This window comes from Prionailurus viverrinus, chromosome B2 (genome assembly GCF_022837055.1).
Source record: "Prionailurus viverrinus isolate Anna chromosome B2, UM_Priviv_1.0, whole genome shotgun sequence".
In the NCBI taxonomy this organism is placed as follows: Eukaryota; Metazoa; Chordata; class Mammalia; order Carnivora; family Felidae; genus Prionailurus; species Prionailurus viverrinus.
In genome coordinates, this window is record NC_062565.1 from 27,990,626 (window position 1) to 28,012,966 (window position 22,341).

The window sequence follows — 22,341 nt, forward strand, 5'->3', positions numbered from 1 at the left end:
GGCGATCCGAGGGTACCGAACCGACGCTGCAAACTGCGGATCCCCTCGGCCTCCCCACCCCAACCCTCCAGCGTCCAGCGACCCCAACCAGCCACGCCTTCTGTCCTGCGGCCCCAGCGCCAGTCCCAGCCCTACCGGAAGCCGGCTCCGACCCTCCCACCAGCTCTTCCCGCAGAGGCTTGGATCATCTAGGACTCGGAGCTCGACTACCCGGCGGATCGACGCTCTCGGCGCTCCCAGCGGGCGGAAGTGAAGGCGCCGGCGGTTAGGGCAGCCACCGCCCGGGACTCTTCGCGAGAGCCGCCGGGAGCTCGGTCGTTGTGGGCCGTAGGGGGCGGCAGGCAGGCTGGAGGTACGTTGTGGAGGCTGGAGGTCCTGGCTGAAGGCCAGCCTGGGGAGGCACGGACAGGCAGGGCGGAGGGCGCCGGCGGCTGGCCTCGCTCCCAGAGAGGCGGGTGGAAGTGGTCCGCCAGCGCCGGTGTCAGTCTCCTGCACCGCTCTTCAGTCCCTGACTGTGAGGAGGAAGGCGCCGCGCGGTTCCCGTCCGCACCTCCGCGCCGTCCCTGACACCTGCTAGAGGCCCAGAGACCTTCACCCTTGCGCCGGTCATGGGCCTCCAGAACAGTGACCATCGACCCGTTGGTTGTAGTCGGCTTCACTCGTCCCCCTTGCGTCCCTACGTATTGTCACTGTGTCAGGTGTAAGAATTTATTCGCGAAGAGCGAATGTGAGACATGTTTTGCTTGTTTTGCTTAAGTTTGCGTCATTTAGAGCTATACTGAGCATTTTCTAGGTGCCTTTCATTCAGTGTTTTAAGCGTTTACATTTACTAATTTAATTCTCACGAGAGGTAGATGCTGTATATCATCCCCATTTTACAGAGGGAGAAACGGAAGCCCGGAGTGGTTATGTAACTAGCTTGTAGTTACTCAGTCTTTTAACTTCCTTTGAGACAAGGCACCGAAGCTTTACAGCCTGCACACCCAAACACAGTGTCATCTCTCATGTAAGCCTGGTGATGCTAGCTTGCTATCCCAAGATTTTGTATAGACACTTCCTTAATTTCCAAGAAACAGTTCTTGCAAAAGATTGTCTTTAAATGGAAATAAGCTATTCTTAATCAGTAAAGGTCAATTATAATAATAGGTATGAGAAAGCTTTTTTTTTTTTTCCTCTCATGAATTGGAGTAAACTTACAAGGAAACCTTTTAAAAAGGCTTACCCAGCCACAATTTAATTAAATCATTTGGGTGGCACTATATTGAAAAACTAGTTATTTTTTTATTTTTTATTAAAAATGTTTTTTTAGTGTTTATTTGTTTTTGAGACAGAGTGCTAGCGGAGAAAGGGCAGAGAGAGAGGGAGACACAGAATCTGAAACAGGCTCCAGGCTCCGAGGTGTCAGCACAGAACCTGATGCCAGGCTTGAACCCATGAACCATGAGATCATGGCCTGAGGTGAAGTCTGAGTCTTAACCGACTGAGCCACCCAGGCACCCTGTAAAGCTAGTTGTAACTGAGGTCTTGTGGCTCAGTCTCCTAATACATTACATTTTCTGTATAAACATTAGTACATTCTGGTCAGGCTCTGTGTATCTGACTCTACTAACAGAAACTGAATGCCAGAAGCTTCCTGAGGATCATCTGTGTGTCCAAAGTTGTTGACTGAAAGGGTGGTAATAAAAAGAGGATGATGTGTGTTTACTACTCAAATGTTCTCTTCTGTTTAGGAACTTTAAAACATTTTTTTTTAATGTTTATTTTTATTTTTGAGAGAGAGAAAGAGAGAGAGAGAGAATGTGAACGGGGGAGGGGCAGAGAGTGAGAGGGAGACAGAGTCCCATTCAAGCTCAAACTCACCAAAGGTGAGATCATGACCTGAGCTGAAGTTGGATACTTAACTGACTGAGCCACCCAGGGGCCCCTAAGTAGGAACTTAATTTAAACAAGGAAACAGGATCCCCCAGTGTAATTTGGAATGACTCTTGAAAGGTTCAGAAATTTCTTTTTTATCGTGTCAAGCATTTAATTTTCTGTACTGAATATAATTTTGAAATGTTTTTTTGAAAAGATGATTGTTAATCTGCTTAAATTTTCACTCATTGCACTAATATTTGAGAGCCTGTTATGTATGAATTGTAGGGAAAATGAAATCAGAACTCAAATTTTGCAAAGCAGCCTTCTAGTAGAGGACTTTGCATAATTTCTAGCACCAGGGAATGGCAGGATTAAGCCAGAGTATAGGAAATGCTATGTATAGTTATGTATATAGTTAATCTTTTAATTACTTTTTCACCCATTTTCCAATTTATTCATCTTCATGTAGCCAGGATCTAGTTAGCACCTACCAACATCCCAGGAGCTTCAGTGTTTATTGAATGGATAAGTTTTAGGCCAGTGTTGAGTAGAGAGGATTTTGAAATTGATTGGCATGGGAAATAACATTGATCACTGTGCTAAGCAGTATGCTAGAATGTTGATTGTTCTCAGATGGTGAGGAATGTGTTCATGCATCTCCTGGATTGCCTGGTGAAATTGCATGGTAGTAGTGTTGTTATTATCACATGGTTCAGTGTATGTTTATGTTCAACGTTTATTTATTTTTTGGGACAGAGAGAGACAGAGCATGAACGGGGGAGGGGCAGAGAGAGAGGGAGACACAGAATCGGAAACAGGCTCCAGGCTCTGAGCCATCAGCCCAGAGCCCGACGCGGGGCTTGAACTCACAGACCGCGAGATCGTGACCTGGCTGAAGTCGGACGCCCAACCAACTGTGCCACCCAGGCGCCCCAAGTGTATGTTTATGTTAATTTAAAATAATTATTCTTTTAAAAAAGATGTTTATTTATTTTTGAGAGAGTGAGAGTGAGCGGGGGAGGGGCAGAGAAGGAGGGAGACAGAACCCGAAGCAGGCTCCATGCTATCAGTGCAGAGCCTGACGTGGGGCTTGAACCCACAAACTGTGAGATCATGACCTGAGCTGAAGGCAGACGCTTAACTGACTGAGCCACCCAGGGGCCCATAAAATAATTATTCTTGATACAAACACACAAACTTAAAGTAATTGTAGAGAATATGACTCTTGAAGCTATGGGTACACCTATAGTCATCTTTGGCCCTCAGTTTGAAAATTATGGAGTCAAAAGGTTTTTCAGCTTAGGAGTCAAAGCAGCCATTTACTGGTCTGTGAGCTACCACCTACCTGCTTCATAGCATGGGCATAGCCTCTTTAGGCTTCAGTTTCCTTTTTCCTGTAGTCAGGGAATATATAAAACTAGATTAAGATTTTTTCCTGGCTTGAAATTTTTCAGCTCAGTGAATCCAAAACCAGTTAGCACTTGTCCTATCCCTGTGTTGTTTTAGGGGCTATAGGTATTACTGGTACTTACATCTGTCAAAAGGCTAAGTTCTGGCTGGCTGGAGATTAGTTTTGGCCATTTTTGTATCTCCCACTTTAGCATATGCTTGACATACACATTAAAAATAATATCAGCTTAGATTCAGAAGGGGCATTTTTGCTCTCAATTAAAGAATATCTAAGAACTAAACTATAATATTGAGTGTAAGAATAGCAGGAATTCAGAGAAGGGGATCTGTTGGGGTTAGAGTAATTGGGAAAACTTCATGGAGGTCAGACCTTGACGGGGAGGATGTGGCCCTTCATAGGGAAGGCACTGGAACGTCTGGGTGGCACACAGAAGAAGGCCCACAGGCTGGTAAGTAAGTATGTTTTGGATTATGGAGTGCCCTGAAGGTAAAGCTGAGGGGTTTGGAACTGACTTACTATGCATTTTTTTTCCCCCAGGAAAATTGTATTAGGCTTGCTCTAAAGTTTCATCAACATTCTTTAATTTTAATACCATTGGTAACATTTAAGACTGGGGTGCATCCCAGGCTTAATTTTCGGTTTTGATTTTAGTAATTCCTTCTACTTACTACTTCCTGCTTAAAATAAGTCTTGGTGCCGGTAGTGGAAACAACAGTGGACACTGGGATTTGGGAAACCTGGAGTTTAGTTAATTAGAATGTAAGCTGCATAAGGTGGATCCAAGCAGGCACCTAGAGTGGTGCATGGCACAAAGTTAGCATTCAATAATAATGGTGCATTGATGAATGAGTTCTCCTTTTGCTGCTTGCTAGCTGTGCTGCTCTTGTAAGGTTGTCTCATAGTTTCATCTGTAAGATTTGATGAATTTTTATTTTTTAATGTTTATTTATTTTTGAGAGAGAGAGAGAGAGTGAGAGACAGTGTCAGCAGGCTTCAGGCTCTGAGCTGCCAGCACAGAGCCTGACGTGGGGCTGGAACGCACGAGCTGTGAGGTCAGACATTTAACTGACTGAGCCACCCAGGTGCCCCAAATTTCCTGAATTTTTAAAGGCCTTTTCCACTTACAAAGTTATGTGATATTGAAGATTATATGATTTTAACTTTGGTTGTATTATAATTTTACTGAAAGACAAAACAAGACTGAAAGTCGGGGATATTTGGTTTTAGTTTAATGAAATCCCCATGTGATTGACATGATGTGTATCTGGATAAATGAGGGTCTCAGCAGGAATCAGAATTCATGCCAGATGGTTCAAGTAGGGAGATTTTAATAAAGGCACTACTTGCAGAGGTGTGGGCAGGGTTAGGGAACAAACAAGGGACAGTGAGGCCCAAAGAGAAACTGACAACAAGTAGAGGGAACAAAAGGACAAACTACAGCCTCCTGAGAGCTGGAGCCAAGCAAAGGGATATGGCTATTGCCAGAGATGTACCTGGGAGTGGGGAAGCAGGACTAAAGTGCCCATACCTGAAACTAGTCCACTTCTGAAATGCAAAGCTCAAATCTTCCACTCTTTGCTTAGTGTCTTATCTTTCTCACCCTCACTCAGTTACCTCCATTACAGCTGCACTTTTACCGGATCTTTGGTCACTCTCATACCAGAATGCTCAATTGTATTATTATTCGTTTGTAGCATCTGGCTGGCAAATTCTCCGCCCTGGACCATCTCAATTCTTTACCTTCTTTAATGCTTGAACTGAGTTGCTGAAACCAACAGGGGAAAATTCTAGCAGATTTGTACTCCTACGGATCCATGGTCATCAAAGAGTTTTCTAGGGTTTTCCTTGTAAGTGTTTGCTTCTGCCCTCTGTAGAATCTATTTTAAGCATTTTCCATTTTTCTCAAATCTCTCATCCTTTCACATAATCTATACTCCCAGCAGATACTCTTGCCACCTACTTCACGAGTAGAACTATCAGTGGAGAATCCCATGCTCTTTCTTCCAAAAAACCTTTCCTCTTTCCCCAGTTACCCCAAAAGTGATTGCATTTATCCTAAGACATATGTCCCAGGCCTCTGTATCTACTCTTGCCTTTGGGAGTACTTTATTTAGTTGTTCATTGGCCAAAGGCTCATTCTTGTCAGCCTTTAATCATGCCTAGAGACAGATGACAATTAAAGCAAAATAGAAAAACAGTAACAATAAAAAAGTAGCATGCTCCTTTGATTTCACATTCCTCTATTCAAATTTCTTTTTCCATCCTAGGCAAAATTCTTAAATAGTTGTTTAAGTCCATTTCACACTCATCCCACTGCTTTCTGGTTTCAGTACCTATCACTCTATTGAATGTCAGGGTCATCCATGACTTCCTTGTCACAAAATCTTGTTCCTATCATTTTCCCATTATAGTGCCTGGGACATAGGAAGTCCTTAATAAATATTTGTTTTGACTGAATTATCTGAGGTTCCTTGTTCCAAATTTTAGTTTATCTCTTTAATGAGGAATCCAGCACTGTCATTTTTTGAGGTGCTAGATGACCAATCGGTATATATCCCAAATCTTCTTGATGGACTAAACAAAGATAAAAATCAGTTTTATTTGATAATGCCATCTTCAGTATTGTCCACGTGATCTGTGTTTCTGAAAAAACAAACAAAAAAAAACCACTGGGACGCTTTTTTTTTTCCTGAAGAAATAATGTTTTCTGAAATATCAAGAAGTAATGTTTTGTTCACCCAATGTAAATCTAATGAAGATGAGGGTGGTAAGGGACATGGGTACAGTTGGCAATAGATTGGTGAATGAATAATGCTGTGCTTTTACATGAACTACGATTCCTTTTTCCTTCCATTGAGTAGTGTATTTTCTTTAAAATTAGGTTTTTGTTTGTGTTTTGGAGGGTGGTGGATTTGCGCTGGCCTGTTTTATTTTCAGTATGCTATCAATGTCCAGTGACATAAGTTAGAGAACCAGCCACCTTTAGACCTAACAGCTTTTGACTTTGAAGTGTAGTGAAACTAATTGTCTTCTAGGAAGACTTAGCCTGCTGAGGCAGGGGATTTTAAAGTTTCTGGGAAATAAAGAATGAGACTTTTAATTGACGGAATTAAGATGGTATCCAGTGTTTGTTTTAGATTAGCTGTGTATTCAAGTATTTATGTAACAGATCAGTTATGTGGGAGCTCTAGAGAGCCAAATTGTCAGGCTTTCCCCCTATATACTCTCTTGCTTCCAGTATTCTTTTCTAGTTACTTCTTGTACATTCCCTTCCCTTTACTCCAAAACATTATAGCAAGAGTGAAGGTTTTTTTTTCATTATGTATGTGTGTGTGTATAATATTTTTAAAATATTTATTTTTGGGGGAGAGTGAGAGAGACAGTGCACAAGTGGGAGAGGGGCAGAGAGAGAGGAGACACAGAATCCGAAGCAGGCTGTCAGCCCACAGCCCAACCTGGGGCTCAAACCCATAAACTGTAAGATCATATCATGACCTGAGCCAAAGTTGGACCCTTAACCGACTTGAGCCACCCAGGCACCCCTATATATATGTAATATCTATAGATGCATAAGTTTATAGATACATAATTCAGTGCCATTTATCAAAGTTAAATTTTTTTTAATGTTTATTCATCTTTGAGAGAGAGACAGAGTGTGAATGGGTAAGGGGCAGAGAGAGAGGGAGACACAGAATCTGAGGCAGGTTCCAGGCTCTGAGCTGTCAGCACAGAGCCCGATGTGGGCTTGAACCCACGAACCGCGAGATCATAACCTGAGCCGAAGTTGGATGCTTAACTGACTGAGCCACCCAGGCGCCCCTCAGAGTTTTATTTTTAAAATCATTGTTTTTTTTTTCCAAACGAATTAACACATAAAAAGTTATGCTTTCATTTAAAAACATAGTTATTTTGGGGAACCTGGGTGCCTCAGTCAGTTAAGTGTCTGACTTTGGCTCAGGTCATGATCTCATGGTTTGTGGGTTCGAGCCCTGCATAGGGCTTTGTGCTGACAGCTTGTAGCCTGGAACTCACTTTGGATTCTGCGTCTCCCTCTCTTTCTCTGTCCCTCTCCTCCTTGCGTTCTCTCTCTTTTTCTCAAAAATAAATAATAAAACATTAAAAAAATTTTTTAAATTGCGTATTTAAATTATATTTTCTTTGTAGGAGTGATGAAGGAAAGAAGTCTAAAAAGAGCTGGAAAAGTAGGGATGCTTTATCTCTTATTTGTTCAGTCCTTCCTTTGTGCAGATGACTCATGTCATGATCCCAGGGTCATGGGATCCAGCCCTGCATCAAGCTCCACACTGAGAGTGGAGCCTGCTTGAGATTCTCTTTCTCTCTCCCTCTCTCCTTCTCTCTCCTTCTTTCTCCCTCTTTCTCCCTCTCTTTTTCCCCCTCCCTCTCTTCTTCTCTCCCCCTTCCATCCCTCCCCACCTTGCATACTTAAAAAAAAAAATGTTGGATAGAAGAATTCATGACCCTGTCTTTGAGACTTGTCCCACCCTGTGCCCTTAGATGGTAAAATGTGTGTTTGTGCTGAGATAACTTGATCTTGACCCTGCACAGGAAAAGCAGAATGAGTTTACAGAAAATGGAAGGAAACAAATTACCATTCTTTAAAACCCTTTTCCAGTATCTCAAGGAGATCCCTCTGGGGTTAGCCCAGCCCAACCCCAAGAGGCAAGTCTATTCTAGAACAGGTTGAACATGACTCAAGGAGGATGTGGTGAATTCTACATTTGGTTCTGTTGCTGGGCGGCCTGAGTCTAGTGGCATGTAATTTTATTGTTGAAACTCTAGGCATCTCTGCAATGAGGTTTTTCTGGGGTCCTTTGGATCCATGATGACTCTGGACAGGAAAAATATATCTAGTGCTATTATTTTGGGGGGAAAACTTTCACTTTTCTGTGGCCTGATTTAAGAAAATAGTGCTTTAACATCAGGAGGCTTTCCCTGGCCTCTTTGGTGAGGGTTCTTCAAGTCTGCAGTGAATCAGAACTCCTGTTATTTCCAACTCCTGGTCTTATCCCTTTAGCTGAACCGAGCCTCTGGGGACCTCAGAGGGTAAGACACCTGATCACTTATTTCTTGTTAGCTATTAAAATCAGCAAAATTCTTCTTTAATAAGTAGTAAAAATTTGGTTAATCATTCTAAAGCTACTTTTGTGGTTACTATTTTTCTGTTTCTTTCCCTTAATATTTTTGTTACTAGTTATTTTTTTAAATGTATATTTAGACTGAAGTTATGTAAAAGATATTTTACCCTCTGTTCTTCTACCAGTAAATATTTTGGAAAATCAAAGGTTGTGTTACAGTGAAGTATGGGAAAATTACAAAATTAAAATTTTCTGACCTCTGTTGCAGAAACACTAAATTCATTCTGTGTGCTCCATTAAAGGAAAAGAAGCAGACGGGTTAAAACCAATATAATATAAAATAAAAGAAAATGCACTTGTTTAAGTATACATTATAAATTGTAAGAAAATGTGGCCTTTCCTCTTTATTTTAATGAAATACTTTTATAATGGCAGTTTTCTCTTTTGACCTGTGATGGATAGAAGGTTAATTGATGTTAAATGCATGCTTTGTTAATCCTTCATCGGCTACTAAATTGGTATGGGGGAGTACAGGTCAAGGATACACAAGGCCATGGCCAGCTTGTTTTCTCAGGGAGGTTTTTCCCTTTCTCTAAACCACGTATCACTCAGTCCAGCTGTATGTAGAGGAGATTCTCCACTTTCCCCTCCCCCCTTTCCCTCTCTTTTCACTCTCCTTCAACCTCCCCCCCCCCTTGCCCTCTGTGCTGCCGAGTGACAGCTTGTAGATGTTGCGTGCGAGGAGTTCAGCTGGCGCTGTGTGGTCTGAGTGTGTGGTCTCACTCAGTCGAGAGGCTGCTAACAGGGTGGATGAGAGAGAGCAAGACTGTTTACTTTAATTTATTTCGGATGCCGGAATTGTGCCCAGAGTTTCTCCTAAACTTGATTCCATAGCTAGCAGCTTCAATCCCTCACAGCTGTGGTGCAGTCTCAACTCCCTGTCTTCTCCCAACAGGCACTTTCCATAGCATCTGCCTGTTTAATCCCTGTGGCTCAGAAATGTTAATAGCACTGCTGAGTGCTGTGATTATTTTGCTTTCACTATGTCAAGATATATGGCCTTGAAGAAGTTTCTTTTGAGGTCAAGCTAGAGAAGTAAAGCAGAGATTTTAAGTGACAAAGTTGATGTATTTTTAGAAATGGGAAAAGCTATTATACAAAATTTGGGTCAAATTAATCCAACTCTGCTCATGTAAAAGAATCTGGGAGTTGTGTGACGACAGTCTGTCATGTTTAACAATTTTAATAGAATTAACCAATTTAAGCTGACAGTTGATTCCTTGACCCTTTTTGAAAATCTGCATTGATTTTGGCATGCCTGTTTACTGTAATTATTATATTTGTCATATTGGCTTATAATACAGTGATATTGGCTTATAATACAGATCTGACAGGTTGAGACAAGTGAAACTTTTTATGCAGTAGTATAAACTTAGGACAATATCTTTTTTTCTAATTCTTTCATTGTAAATAAATTAGCAGTAGTATCTTGATTTTTGTTCCTCTCTCACTTCTGAACATTATTACTAAGATAGTCAAGTATTTTGTCATTTAAGTAAACACTAGACTGTTGATATCACTTGGGATTTCGCATTGTTTAGCTTCTTTATTTCCCCATCTTCCCCACAGTCTTGTTGGAATGGAGTTGGTGTTACTGATGTGTTGTCTAGGACTGGAAAGTCTTGACCACTGACATTTTCCAGAGAGGTTAATATGTCTAGCTTATTGTTGTTCCACTATTTTCCCTGTCATTTTTGTTTTATTTACTTATTTTTTAAAAGTTTATATATTTTATAAACTCACCTCAGGAACCATGAGATCACAACCTGCGCTGCAGTCAGGAGTTGGATGCTTAACCGACTGAGCCACCCAGGTACCTCTTCCCCATTATTTTTACACTGAGTTTTAGTTAATGAACTCAGTTTCCATCACTGGGAGGGTAAATAAAGTCTTTCTTACTCCCTCCTGTTCTTTCAGTCCTGGCCAAGGTTTTCTTTCTTTCATCTCATTTGATCTTAAATCAGAAGACTTTAGGAATTCAAGTAGTGTCAAATGCTTTTTTTTTTTTTTTTAAATGCTATCATCTTGTATTTCCTCTTGTGTCCATTTTTTGAGTGTTCTGTTTTGTGGTGAAAATGTTAATCTATTGCTCCCAAGAATTCTGAAGCAAAATTAGTGTTATGCAAACCATTGCTACTATCTAATCCTGGAACATTTTCCTTACTCCCCAAGAAAACTCTGAATCCAGTCAATCCTTTTCCATTCCCCCTTCTCTAGCTACCAATAATATACTTTATCGTTATGGGTTTACTTATTCTGAACTTTTATATAAATGCAATCATATAATATGTAACCTTCTGTGTTGACTATGGCAAAGTATGTGCATAGTGTCAGTCATTACCCTATTTCTTTTACCTAATGAGTGAAAATTCTATAGATAGAAAAAACATTGATAAATGATGGGTATAGTCAAGTAAACATTATAAGTAGAATTGAACTTATGTTTCAGAAACTCAGAAATATTTAACAGGAGCTGTGAAATGCTCTAGGCTTATATTTTATAGAAATGCCGTGTCAGTCACCCAGCCCTTCCTTGTAGGAGTAAGTCATGCAGGGACCTATTCTCAACCTGTCTTGAACTGAACAATGCCATTGCTAACTGGCTTTTGAAATTTGATCTAGAACTCTAAAAGGATAAATCCTGATTGAACCAAATCCCTCCATTCCTGCTTTGCTTTTATTGGGCTAATGAACACTGAAAAGGAAGAGGAGCAGAGTTTTGGTCTATGTAACTGAGGTGGCAATTGGCCTCAACAGCAGTTGATTCTCTTTCAAGGGCAGAGAAACATTGTCTTTTGAGCTACACTGCTTTGGCAGCATTTTTAAAATAGCATTTCTAAGTGCATCTTTGTTGAATACAAGTTCATCTTTAGATCTAAGACAAAAATTACTGTCTTTGGAGTTTTCATTATTTAGAACCAAAAAGTAGAATTTTAAAATATATTTTTGGTTTTGCTCTTCTTTTTTATGTGTGGATTTTGACATTTAAAAAACAAACTTAAGTCAGTTTTGGCCTAGTTTTTATAGAAATAAAGGATGGTTGAAAAATAAGTATTTTTCTAATGTAAAGAATTATGAGAGGTACAACTAATTTTGATTTAGACATTTAAGATATTTTTTTAAAAAGGACACAGTATTAAAGATCTGACCCTACTCATTAGAATTTCTGATTTTCAGGTAATTCTTTATGGAAGAGGTAATACAGTATCAAGTTTTTCACCTCTTGGGCCTTGTAATTAGAGGCCACGTTTGAACTTGACCTACTGTCACTCAGAGGTGACCCATAGAAGATGAGTTGTTCTGCACTTTGTGGTTAATTTGGATTCATTTCTGATTCCTTTCTGTGGCATGAACAAATAACTTGTCTTTATAGTTAGCATTTCTGTATAGAGTATTAAGAGGAGCTGTCACAGTTGAGTAAACTTTTAGGTTGTAGTTAGAAGACTCAATTTCTTAGTAGTTTTTGATTGCTAGTGTGGCATGGGTTTATTAGTTTACATTTGATCTTAACCTGGAGGCTAACAAGTGATAGATTTACTGGTTTAAAAAATAGTGTGTGGGACACGGTACAGAATCAAGAAATGGTGTATATCCTTCAGTGGTACAAATCAAGCTGACATTCTGTTCGAAGACCACATCTCAATTCTCATAGCTAAAATTCCACATGGCTTAAAGTTTGCTGCTGTCCCTGAAGAGCCAAAAGAAGAGAGAATTGACAGCCTGTGTGTTCCCAGGTCTGTTCAGCCCAACCACTGTTTTACTGAGTATCTGCTTTGTTCTGGTACTGGACTAGGTCCTAGGAGTAAAGAAAAGAACATGATGCAGTCTTAGCCAAGCCCATTGAGGACAGTTCTTTATCAGAGACCTTGGTACAGCAATTCTTTCCCCCACCCCCGCCTTTTAATGTTTACTTATTTATTTTGAGAGAGAGAGAGAGAGAGAGCGAGTGTGTGTGTGTGTGTGTGTGTGTGTGTGTGTGTGTGTGCAAGCAGGGGAGGGGCAGAGAGAGAGAGGTAGAGAGAGAGAATCTCAGGCAGGCTTCATGCTATCAGTGCAGAGCCTGATGTGGGGCTTGATCTCAAACCATGAAATCATGACCTGAGCTGAAATCAAGAGTTGGACGCTAAACTCACTGAGCCACCCAGGTGCCCCATCCTTTCTTTTTTTGTTAAATGTAGGGAATATTATTTGTTATCTCTTTCATAAGAAAATCAATTAATAAGAGAAATCAACAGTTCCAGATCTGTCAAGAGGAAACATTATGTGGTCAGCATTACCAAGGAAGCTATATACTGCCTTGTATCCCCATTCATAAGGTTACTCCATACCATGCTCTGGAATTGACCTTTCTGTGTCCAAGGCCTTACTACATCTCTGAAAAATTTGTATACATGCTCACTGCCACAGGGAAACCAATATAAAAATGTATAAAAAACATGACTTTTCTGACCCCTCTACCCTCCCCAGTCTCATTCCCCCTGTAATGTTAACCTCTGGTGTCTATCCATCTCAGACTTTCCCATATCCATTCAAGCATATATACTTTACAAAGGCAGGTTTTTTTCTTTTTATATGTTTTTTAATGTTTTATTTATTTTTAAGAGAGAGAACCTGCAAGTTGGGGAGGAGCAGAGAGAGAGAGGGACGGAGGATCTGAAGTGGGCTCTGCACTGACAGTAGGGAGCCCAATGTGGGGCTTGAACTCACAAACCATGACATCATTACCTGAGCTGAAACCAAGAGTTGGACGCTTAACTGACTGAGCCACCCAGGTTCCCCATAGTTACCTTTTTAATAGAAACTGTCTGTGCTAGAATGATGTCCATTAGGTCAATTTTCCCTTTCTTCCCAATAGGCTCTTGACCAGTAAAGGGCATTTGATAAGCAGGCTAAAATTTTTCCAAACATCCAGTCAGAAGACTGTCCCATGGAAGCTTTATAATATATTATACATAATATAATGTATATACATACATACACAAAATGATTTAAAAATATACAACAAAGTTCCTTGAAGTAAGTATTCTAAAATGCTAAATGATTTGCTAAATATAGATTTACATATTTACATATATATATATACACACACACACATACACACACACACACATACACATACATGGCTCCTTTTAAAAACTAATTTGTTATAAATATTTTCTTGCTCTGGCATCTTTTTGTAATACATCACTTACTGCATAATATTTCCTTGGATGGGGCACCTGGGTGGCTCAGTCGGTTAAGTGTCTGACTCTTGATATCAGCTCAGGTTATCATCTCACAGTTTGTGGTTTGAACCCCATGTCAGGGTCTGCCCTGACAGTGTGGAATCTGCTTGGGATTCAGTTTCTCCTTTCTCCTCTTTCTCTGCCCCTCTCCCTCTCACTTGCACATGCTCTCTCTCAAAAATAAATAAACTTAAAAAAAATTTTTCCTTGGATCGACCTTCATATTTTACGTAAGTCATTTTCTAGTTGTTTGGGATGTTTTTCTTTTTTTCCCCTTTGTGTTAATAAATAATTACGGTTATGGAAACCTTCATGCCTAATAGTCCTCATGGTTTGGATTATTTTATCCATTGGTCACCTTTTAAGAATGTTTTAAGTCTCAAAATATTAGCAAACCACATTCAACAGTATGTTAAAAGGATCATTTGCCATGATCAAGTCGGATTTATTATGGGATGCAAGGAGGGCTCAGTATTCCCATATCAATCAACATGTGAAGGATATAAATCATATATTTATCTAAATAGATGCATAAAAGGCATTTGACAAAATTCAACATCTGTTCATGATAAAAACTCTCAAAAAGGTGGGATTAGAGGGAATATACCTCAGTGTAATAAAGGCCTTATATGACAGTCCCATAGCTCACATTATATTCAATGGTGAAGAAATGAGAGCTTTTCCCCTAACATCAGGAATGAGACAAAGATCTCCATTTTACCACTTTTATTCAACACACTACTGGAAGTCTTAGCCAAGACAGACAAAAAACAAAAACAAAAACAAAAAACAAAAAAAGCAAAAAACAAGTAAGAGGCACCCAGATTGTTAAAGAAGAAAAGCTGTCACTATTTTCCGATGACATGATTCTATACAAAAAAATTCCTTGAAGACTCCACCAAAAACGTATTGGAATTAATAAATGCATTCACTAAAGTTACAGGATACAGAATTAATATACAGAAATCTGTTGTGTTTACACTAATAACAAAGTAGCAGAAAGAAATTAAGAAAACAGTTTCATTTACACTTGTACCAAAAAGAATAAAATACCTTTGAATACAGTTAGCAAAGGAGGTAAGAGACCTGTACTCTTAACACTACAAAACATTGATGAAAGGAATTGAAGACCACACAAACATATGGAAAGACAGAACATGCTCACAGTTAGGAAGAATTAATATTGTTAAAACGTCTCTACTACGCAAAGCAATCTACAGATTCAATCCAGTCATATCAAAATACTAACAATATTTTTCACAGAACTAGAACAAATAATACTAAAATTTGTTATGGAACTACAAAAGACCCCAAATAGCCAAAGCAATCTTGAGAAAGAAGAAGAAAGCTGGAGGTATCACCCAGATTTCAAGATACACTATAAAGCTATAATAATCAAAACAGTATGGTACTGGCAGAAAAATAGACACGTAAATCAATGAACAGAATGGAGAACCCAGAGATAAACTCATGCTTACTTGGTCAGTTAATCTATGACAAAGGAGATAAGAATATGCAGTGGGGAAAAGAGAGTCTCTTCAATAAATGGTGCTGGGAAAACTGGACTGCTTTCTTACACCATACACAAAGATAAACCCAAGATGGATTAAAGACCTAAATGTGAAACCTGAAACCATAAAATTCTTACAAGAAAACATAGACAGTAATCTTTTTGACATTGGCCTTAAGAACATTTTTCTAGATGTGTCTCCTCAGACAAGGGAAACAAAGGCAAAGATAAACTACTGGGACTACATCACATAAAAAGCTTGTGCACAGTGAAGGAAACCAACGACACAGAAAGGCAACTTACCGCCTTTTGCAAATAATAAGTGGCTAATATCCAAAATATATAAAGAACTTACAGAACTCAACACCAAAAAAACAAATTAACTCAAAAAGTAGAGCACCTGAATAGACATTTTTTCCAAAGAAGACATACATATGGGTAACAGACTAATGAACAGATATTCAACATACTAATTATCAGCTAAATGCAAAGCAAAACCACAGAGATAGTACCTTTCACTTGTGAGAATGACTAAAATAAAGATAGGTGAGCATGTGGAGAAAAAGAAGCTCTTGTGTACTGTTTGTAGGAACATAAATAGGTGCAGCCATTGTGGAAGACAGTGTGGAGGTTCTTCAAAAAACAAAAAAAAAAACAAAAAAACCCACAAAAAACAAAAAAAAACCCAGCAACAACAACAGAGGGCTGCCTGGGTGGTTCAGTCGGTTAAGCGCTGGACTTCAGGTCATGATCTCATGATTCGTGAGTTTGAGCCCCACATGGGGCTCGCTGCTCTCAGTACAGAGCCCGCTTCAGATCCTCTGTCTCCCTCTCTCTCTGCACCTCTCTCCCCTTGCGCATGCTCTCTCTCAAAAATAAACATTAAAAAAAATAGAAATATCATATTATCCAGTAATTCCACTGCTGGGTATTTACCCAAGAAAATGAAAACACTAATTTGAAGCGATATATGCACTACTGTTTATTGCACTATTATTTATAATGGCCAAGATATGCAAGCAACCTAAATTGGATGAATGGTTAAAGAAGTGGTATATACATTCAGTGGACCATTAGTCAGCCATAAAAAGGATGAGATCTAGCCATATGTGCAAAATGGTTGGATCTAGCGGGCATTATACTAAGTGAATAAGTTAGAGAAAGGCAAATACAATATACTTTCACTTATATATGGAATCTAAAAAAAACAAACAAAAAGTGGAAACAGACCCATAAATACAAAGAACAAACTGATAGTTGCTAGAGGGGAGGGAGAAAGGAGGGATGGGTAAACCAGGTTAACGGGAGTGGGAGGTACAGAATTCTAGTTGTGGAATAAGGCACAGTATGAATGTATAGCATAAGGAGTATAGTCAGTGGTGTTATAATAGTGTTGTATGGTGATAAAATAAAAATTTATGCCTTTCTCTTTTTTTTTTTGAGTCTTAGTGTTTTTCTGTTGATTTTGTGAGATGTATTTATAATAAAGCTATTCATGTTTTATTTTGAACATTTTCTTTAATTTCCCATTTGGATTTTAAATTTGGTTGTCTCATTTACTAAGGTGTACATGTCTTTAAAAAATTTTTTTTAACGCTTATTTATTTTTGAGAGACAGAACATGAGGCAGGGAGGGGCAGAGAGGGAGGGAAATACAAAATCCAAAGCAGGCTCCAGGCTCTGAGCTGTCAGCACAGAGCCCGATGTGTGGCTCGAACCCATGAACCGTGAGATCATGACCTGAGCTGAAGTCAGACGCTTAACTGACTGAACCACCCCAGAAGGCGTACATTTCTATATGATGTGTTCACTGTTTGGATTGTTCCATCAGGTTCAAACTTAGTCTTCCCATGCCCAAAGCTGTAATATACATTCACTCTTATGTTATCCTAGGTTTTTTTGCTTAATCAAAATTATATTTGACTCTTTAAATAACCAAGAATTCTTAAACTATATTGATGCTTGAATTAATGTAAGCAAGAAAATTATGCCTTGGACTATAACTATTTTGGGGATTCAAATTAATATATTAAAAATAAACAAGATGGGGCACCTGGGTGGCTCAGTCGGTTGGTTAAGCATCTGACTTCAGCTCAGGTCATGATCTCACAGTCTGTGAGTTCGAGCCCTGCATCAGGCTCTGTGCTGACAGCTCAGAGCCTGGAGCCTGCTTCGGATTCTGTGTCTCCTCTCTACCCCTCCCCTGCTCATGCTCTCTCTCTGTCTCAAAAATAAATAAAAACATTTAAAAACATTAAAAAAAACCCCAAGAAAATAAAGTAATTGTTTAGACTATTAAGCTTAGTATTTGACTATATCTTGGGTATATATCATAGTCAGCATTTGGAATTGTTTCATTGGATTGTGAACTACAGTGCTGTGGCTTTAAAGAAGTAGTTTCCCTGGTCTTGAGATATAATTGTTTACGGTTGCAGTATTATATTCAGCCATCTCCCTCCTGCTTCTTGGGTCTTTCCCAAATTATGTGGCATGAATCTTATAATTTTCTTATTTCTTTGTTAATAACATCTCTTCTGTCTTAAAACAGATTAAGGTCATCCTCCTGTAAAGTTTCACATCCAGTCTCCAACATGACAGCACAGTTAACGACTCACCCAGCCCATAAATTCACTTAAAGTTGTATTTTTATATATGCAGAGGAGCAATGCTGTATTATTCTTGTAGTGAGCTTTAAAGTTTGGAGAGATTTTTCATTTAATCCTCTCAGGGTACCTGTGAAGTTAGCTATTATTCCCATGTTATAGATGAGAAAACTAGGAGTTTAAAGGGGCCTGAATAAATCATATAGTTAGGATTTGCATCTGTGTCTTTTTTTTTTTTTTTAATTTTTTTTTTTCAACGTTTATTTATTTTTGGGACAGAGAGAGACAGAGCATGAACGGGGGAGGGGCAGAGAGAGAGGGAGACACAGAATCGGAAACAGGCTCCAGGCTCTGAGCCATCAGCCCACAGCCTGACGCGGGGCTCGAACTCACAGACCGCGAGATCGTGACCTGGCTGAAGTCGGACGCTTAACCGACTGCGCCACCCAGGCGCCCCTGCATCTGTGTCTTTTGACTCCTACTAGTTAATTGGCTTTTCTAGGGTTTTATTTCCTTCCCAACTGAACAGGTCGGTTTTTCTTACTAAAGTGTGTTCTAATGACATCAGTGTTCTTTACCCCATTTAAGTTAATTTGCTTTGTTCTGATAAAGACTGTTGGTGGTGCCCTTAATGGCAGTCTGCATCTCTTAGTGCATTAACATGGCCACACTGTGGAGCTGGGCTGAGAGGTCAGCTTTGGTCAGCACTTGTGAAAACTATTCTTTTTGGTGCTTTTTTCATATATGAGGTACATCTATGTGTGTGTGTGTGTGTATGTGTATGTGTATGAGAGAGAGAGAGATATTACAGACACAGGCACTTGAGCAAGATTGCCTACGTGTGAATCCTGCTCTTTCAGTTATTAGTTGTGGGATGTTAATACAAAGTATTAATGGGGTATCCTCACAGGGAAGTTGTGAGGATTAAAAGTTATTACATGGGAAGGATAATATAGCGTTCAATAATTATAACTGTTATTACTATTATTAATTGATGTTTGCTTATTATCTGAGACATGTTGTGTTATTTTTTAATTAATGGCTATGTCCTTTACTGGTGTTGTGTTACATTATATTGAAAAATATTTTAAATAAAGGCAAAAGCCATATTTGTTTCTAAATATACACTTCAAATGCTAACTGTCCATTACACATGAAAACTTTAATCCACTAATTAAGTAGTCAAGATCCCCCATAAAGTGTCATGTGGGAAATTGCAGAACCTTGCATCCTCAGAGTCACCAGGAGAACCTGTCCTTTCCAAAGAGTCAGTTTGGAACCATGGGTGATATGGTACACATCTCTGAGAATGAATAAAGCATCTCTTCATGTAGTCTGCAAAAGTCAGAGGTCAGTAATCCTGGATTCTCCTGTCACTAATTTGCCTTGGATAAATAATATAAAAACATAACTGTGGCCAGATTCCCTTAAAACACTTGGAGTTAAGGAATTTCTAAATATTTTTTGCTTTCTTTCTTCCCTCCTGCTAGCCTGAGACTCTCTTTGGTGAAGAGCGAAGATTGGCATTTATTCATAGTGGCCCAGAAAAGATTGAAAAGGGAGGACTGTTTTATAGAAATCTTTTTTTTTTTAATTTTTTTTTTCTTTAACGTTTATTTATTTTTGAGACAGGGAGAGACAGAGCATGAATGGGAGAGGGTCTGAGAGAGAGGGAGACACAGAATCTGAAACAGGCTCCAGGCTCTGAGCTGTCAGCACAGAGCCCGACGCGGGGCTCGAACCCACGGACCGCGAGATCATGACCTGAGCCGAAGTCGGCCGCCCAACCGACTGAGCCACCCAGGCGCCCCGGGAGGACTGTTTTAAATGTAGGTTTTATTATTATTTGGTTATAGTGAGGCCAACAGCAGGAGAAAAGGTAGCTCTTGAAAAGACAGTTTGTTATTCACAGTCCCTAAGAGGAGCGGGCATACCTTGCCAGGCAGGGTGGGAGAAGCCAGGGTTGGGGAAAGTACTAGGGTTGGTCAGTAGGCAGAAAGTGTGAGAATGGCTAGAGCCTTTATTGTGTTTTTCTTCAGAAGGAACAGGCAAGGCAGGGTAGGCAAGCTGAGCAAGTTTAGGATTGGATAGTTTGATTTTGGCAAACTACAGTTATCCTCAGGTGTCTAGTGTCTGACCTTGGTGTGTTTAGGGCGGGGGAATGTTGTTCTGGACTGCAGGAGCCTGAGAAAAGGTAGGTGTGGACTCTGGATTGGTTGGTTTGCGTATCAAAGGCCTGCTTCTGCCAACTTGTTTGCTCTCTAGGAATTAGCTAACCCTCTGAGAGGCAGTTCCTTTCCTAGTCTGCAAGGCCCCAAGATGTCAAAGCATTATAAAATACAGAAAAACAAAAACCATGATTAATACATGGACCAGGACTTTGTATCACAGCTTCACGATTTAGTAGCAGAGCAGAGCAAAGATCATAGTAGTGAATCATATTGACAATGAGAAGAGGCATAAATATGACCTAGAAAAGAGTATTGAGAGAAAGCATTTGATATCTAACCCCCTTCTCCCAATTATTTTTGAAGTTACTGTTGTGTTTTGGAGATACGCTTTCTTTTGTGTTTACCATAGTCCAAACTCATTTTTACTGGTAGGCTTTGGGAAGTGTTCACAGTCTACATTTTGTACAAGATAATTTTCTTATAGGGTGTGTGAACTCTTCAGAGGAAAAATGGCCCTCATGAGGTTTTTTAGAGTGGAGGGGTGGGGTTTGGAACCCACTGCCAAGAAAGAATCCTTGAAGATGTCTTTGGTGCAAGAAAGGTGATTTTATTAAAGCACTGGGACAGGACTTATGATCAGGAAGAGCTGCCCTGGGACCATGAAGAGAGACTGACTATATACTTGGCAGTTGAGAGAGGAAAATCATGGGTACTTGAGGCTTGAACTCATGAACTACGAGATCGTAACCTGAGCTGAAGCTGGATGCTTAACCGACTGAGCCACCCGGGCGACCCCCATTTTTTTTTTTTTAATGTTTATTTTTGAGAGAGAGAGACAGCATGAATGGAAGAAGGACAGAGAGAGACACAGAATCCAAAGCAGGCTCTAGGCTCTGAGCTGTCAGCACAGAGCCTGACTTGGAGCTCGAACTCAGAAACCGTAAGATCATGACCTGAACCAAAGTCGGATGCTTAACTGACTGAGCCACCAGGCTTCCCCAGAATGAGCTTTTTAAGTTTAGGCACAGCTATTACAACTTTCCAAACTAAAAATGAAAAAGCCACTGAAGCATCCTATAGGTTTTTAGTTCTAATAAAGTAAATATTAATGATGTTAACCTAAAAAATAAAACTTATTTTACTAGCAGAAGCCTCAGTTCTTTTTGCTGCCACAGTAAAGAATTACAGGACAGATAAATGAAAGTAAAGTGAGAAAAGTTTTATTAAAGTACACTCCAAGGGAGAAGAGGGCCAGTCAAGAGAGGCAAAGGCCCTAGAACTCCATTTTTTTCTTTTGTGTGGGTGCTAGGGTTGCAACATTTGAATGACAGGCTTGGATTATACAATAAATAGCTAACTAAGCATGCCCTTTCCTGTGAAACCGCAGCAGTATTTTTATTCTAGAGACATAGGTCAAATAAGGGCAAGCACAACAAACGCAGCTCTTCCTCTGCCAGGATCTTGTAACCATAAACAGCCTGCTAGAGGGGTGAAATGGGGTTGTCTCTGGGCAGTCCTCTGTTGGGTCTTTCCATCAAGATGTCTAAGGTCCATCATCCTGTCACTCATGCCTAGCTTCCACGTAACAGTGATGGTTTCCCATTGTCTGAGTTGTGGCTGAGCTGTTGCTGGGCAAGGAGAAAATCTTCCATCTGCTGGGATAGTAAATTGGATTCTTCCTGCCCAGGAATGTGAAGTAAGCTGTGATGGAAAACTCCTTCAGGGCTTCCTGACTCCATCCTAAATGAGGTTTCCCTTAACTAATATTTACAGGTATATGGGAATTCTCTGTACTTTCTACTTAAATTTCCTATAAGCCAAAAACTATTAAAAAGTCTATTCAGAAAAACATCTAACTTGTCAAGTTTTAAAAGAAACAAAGCTAAGTACCAACTGTCTCAGTTCTGTGCAAGAACTCTGATTTAACAGACCTTAATTTCTAGAAGGGATGTTAAAACGATTTTTGAAATTCTTTTTGTAAGCGTAAGTAATATTTGGAGGATTCATTCAGTTTTGTATCATTAGGATTTACAGGATAAAAATACCATCGTATATGCCAATGTTTTTTACTTTCTCTCTTATTTTCTTATATGTTCTAATCACTGTGAGGAAAATGCCAGTGCTGGAAACAGAAGGGAACCTTAACATATACCTGGAAATTCAGACAGTTTCAGCTGCAAGTCTTTCAGATTATAATCCTGTTGAGGCAGGGGATGCTGACCTGACCTGCCATCACCTAACAGGGGTTGATAGACTTTTTCTGAAAAGTGAGATAGTAAATATTAGGCTTTTTTTGGCCTTAAGGTTTTTATTGCAACTACTCATCTCTCCTGTTGCAGTGAGAAGGCAGTCATAAACAACATGGAAATGAATTCACGTAGCTGTGTTCCAATAAAGCTTTATTTACA

General features: G+C 39.7%; 1 protein-coding gene across 2 annotated transcripts in view; it reads left to right on the forward strand.

Moving 5' to 3' along the window:
- The first annotated feature begins 221 nt into the window (after positions 1 to 221).
- The window catches only part of EXOC2 (exocyst complex component 2), a 277,000-nt gene continuing 254,880 nt past the window's right edge, over positions 222 to 22,341 (forward strand). For both annotated transcript variants that reach the window (XM_047859097.1, XM_047859098.1), the window contains exon 1: positions 222 to 352. The gene's annotated coding sequence lies outside the window, so the exon portion shown is untranslated. The remainder of the gene's footprint in view (positions 353 to 22,341) is intronic.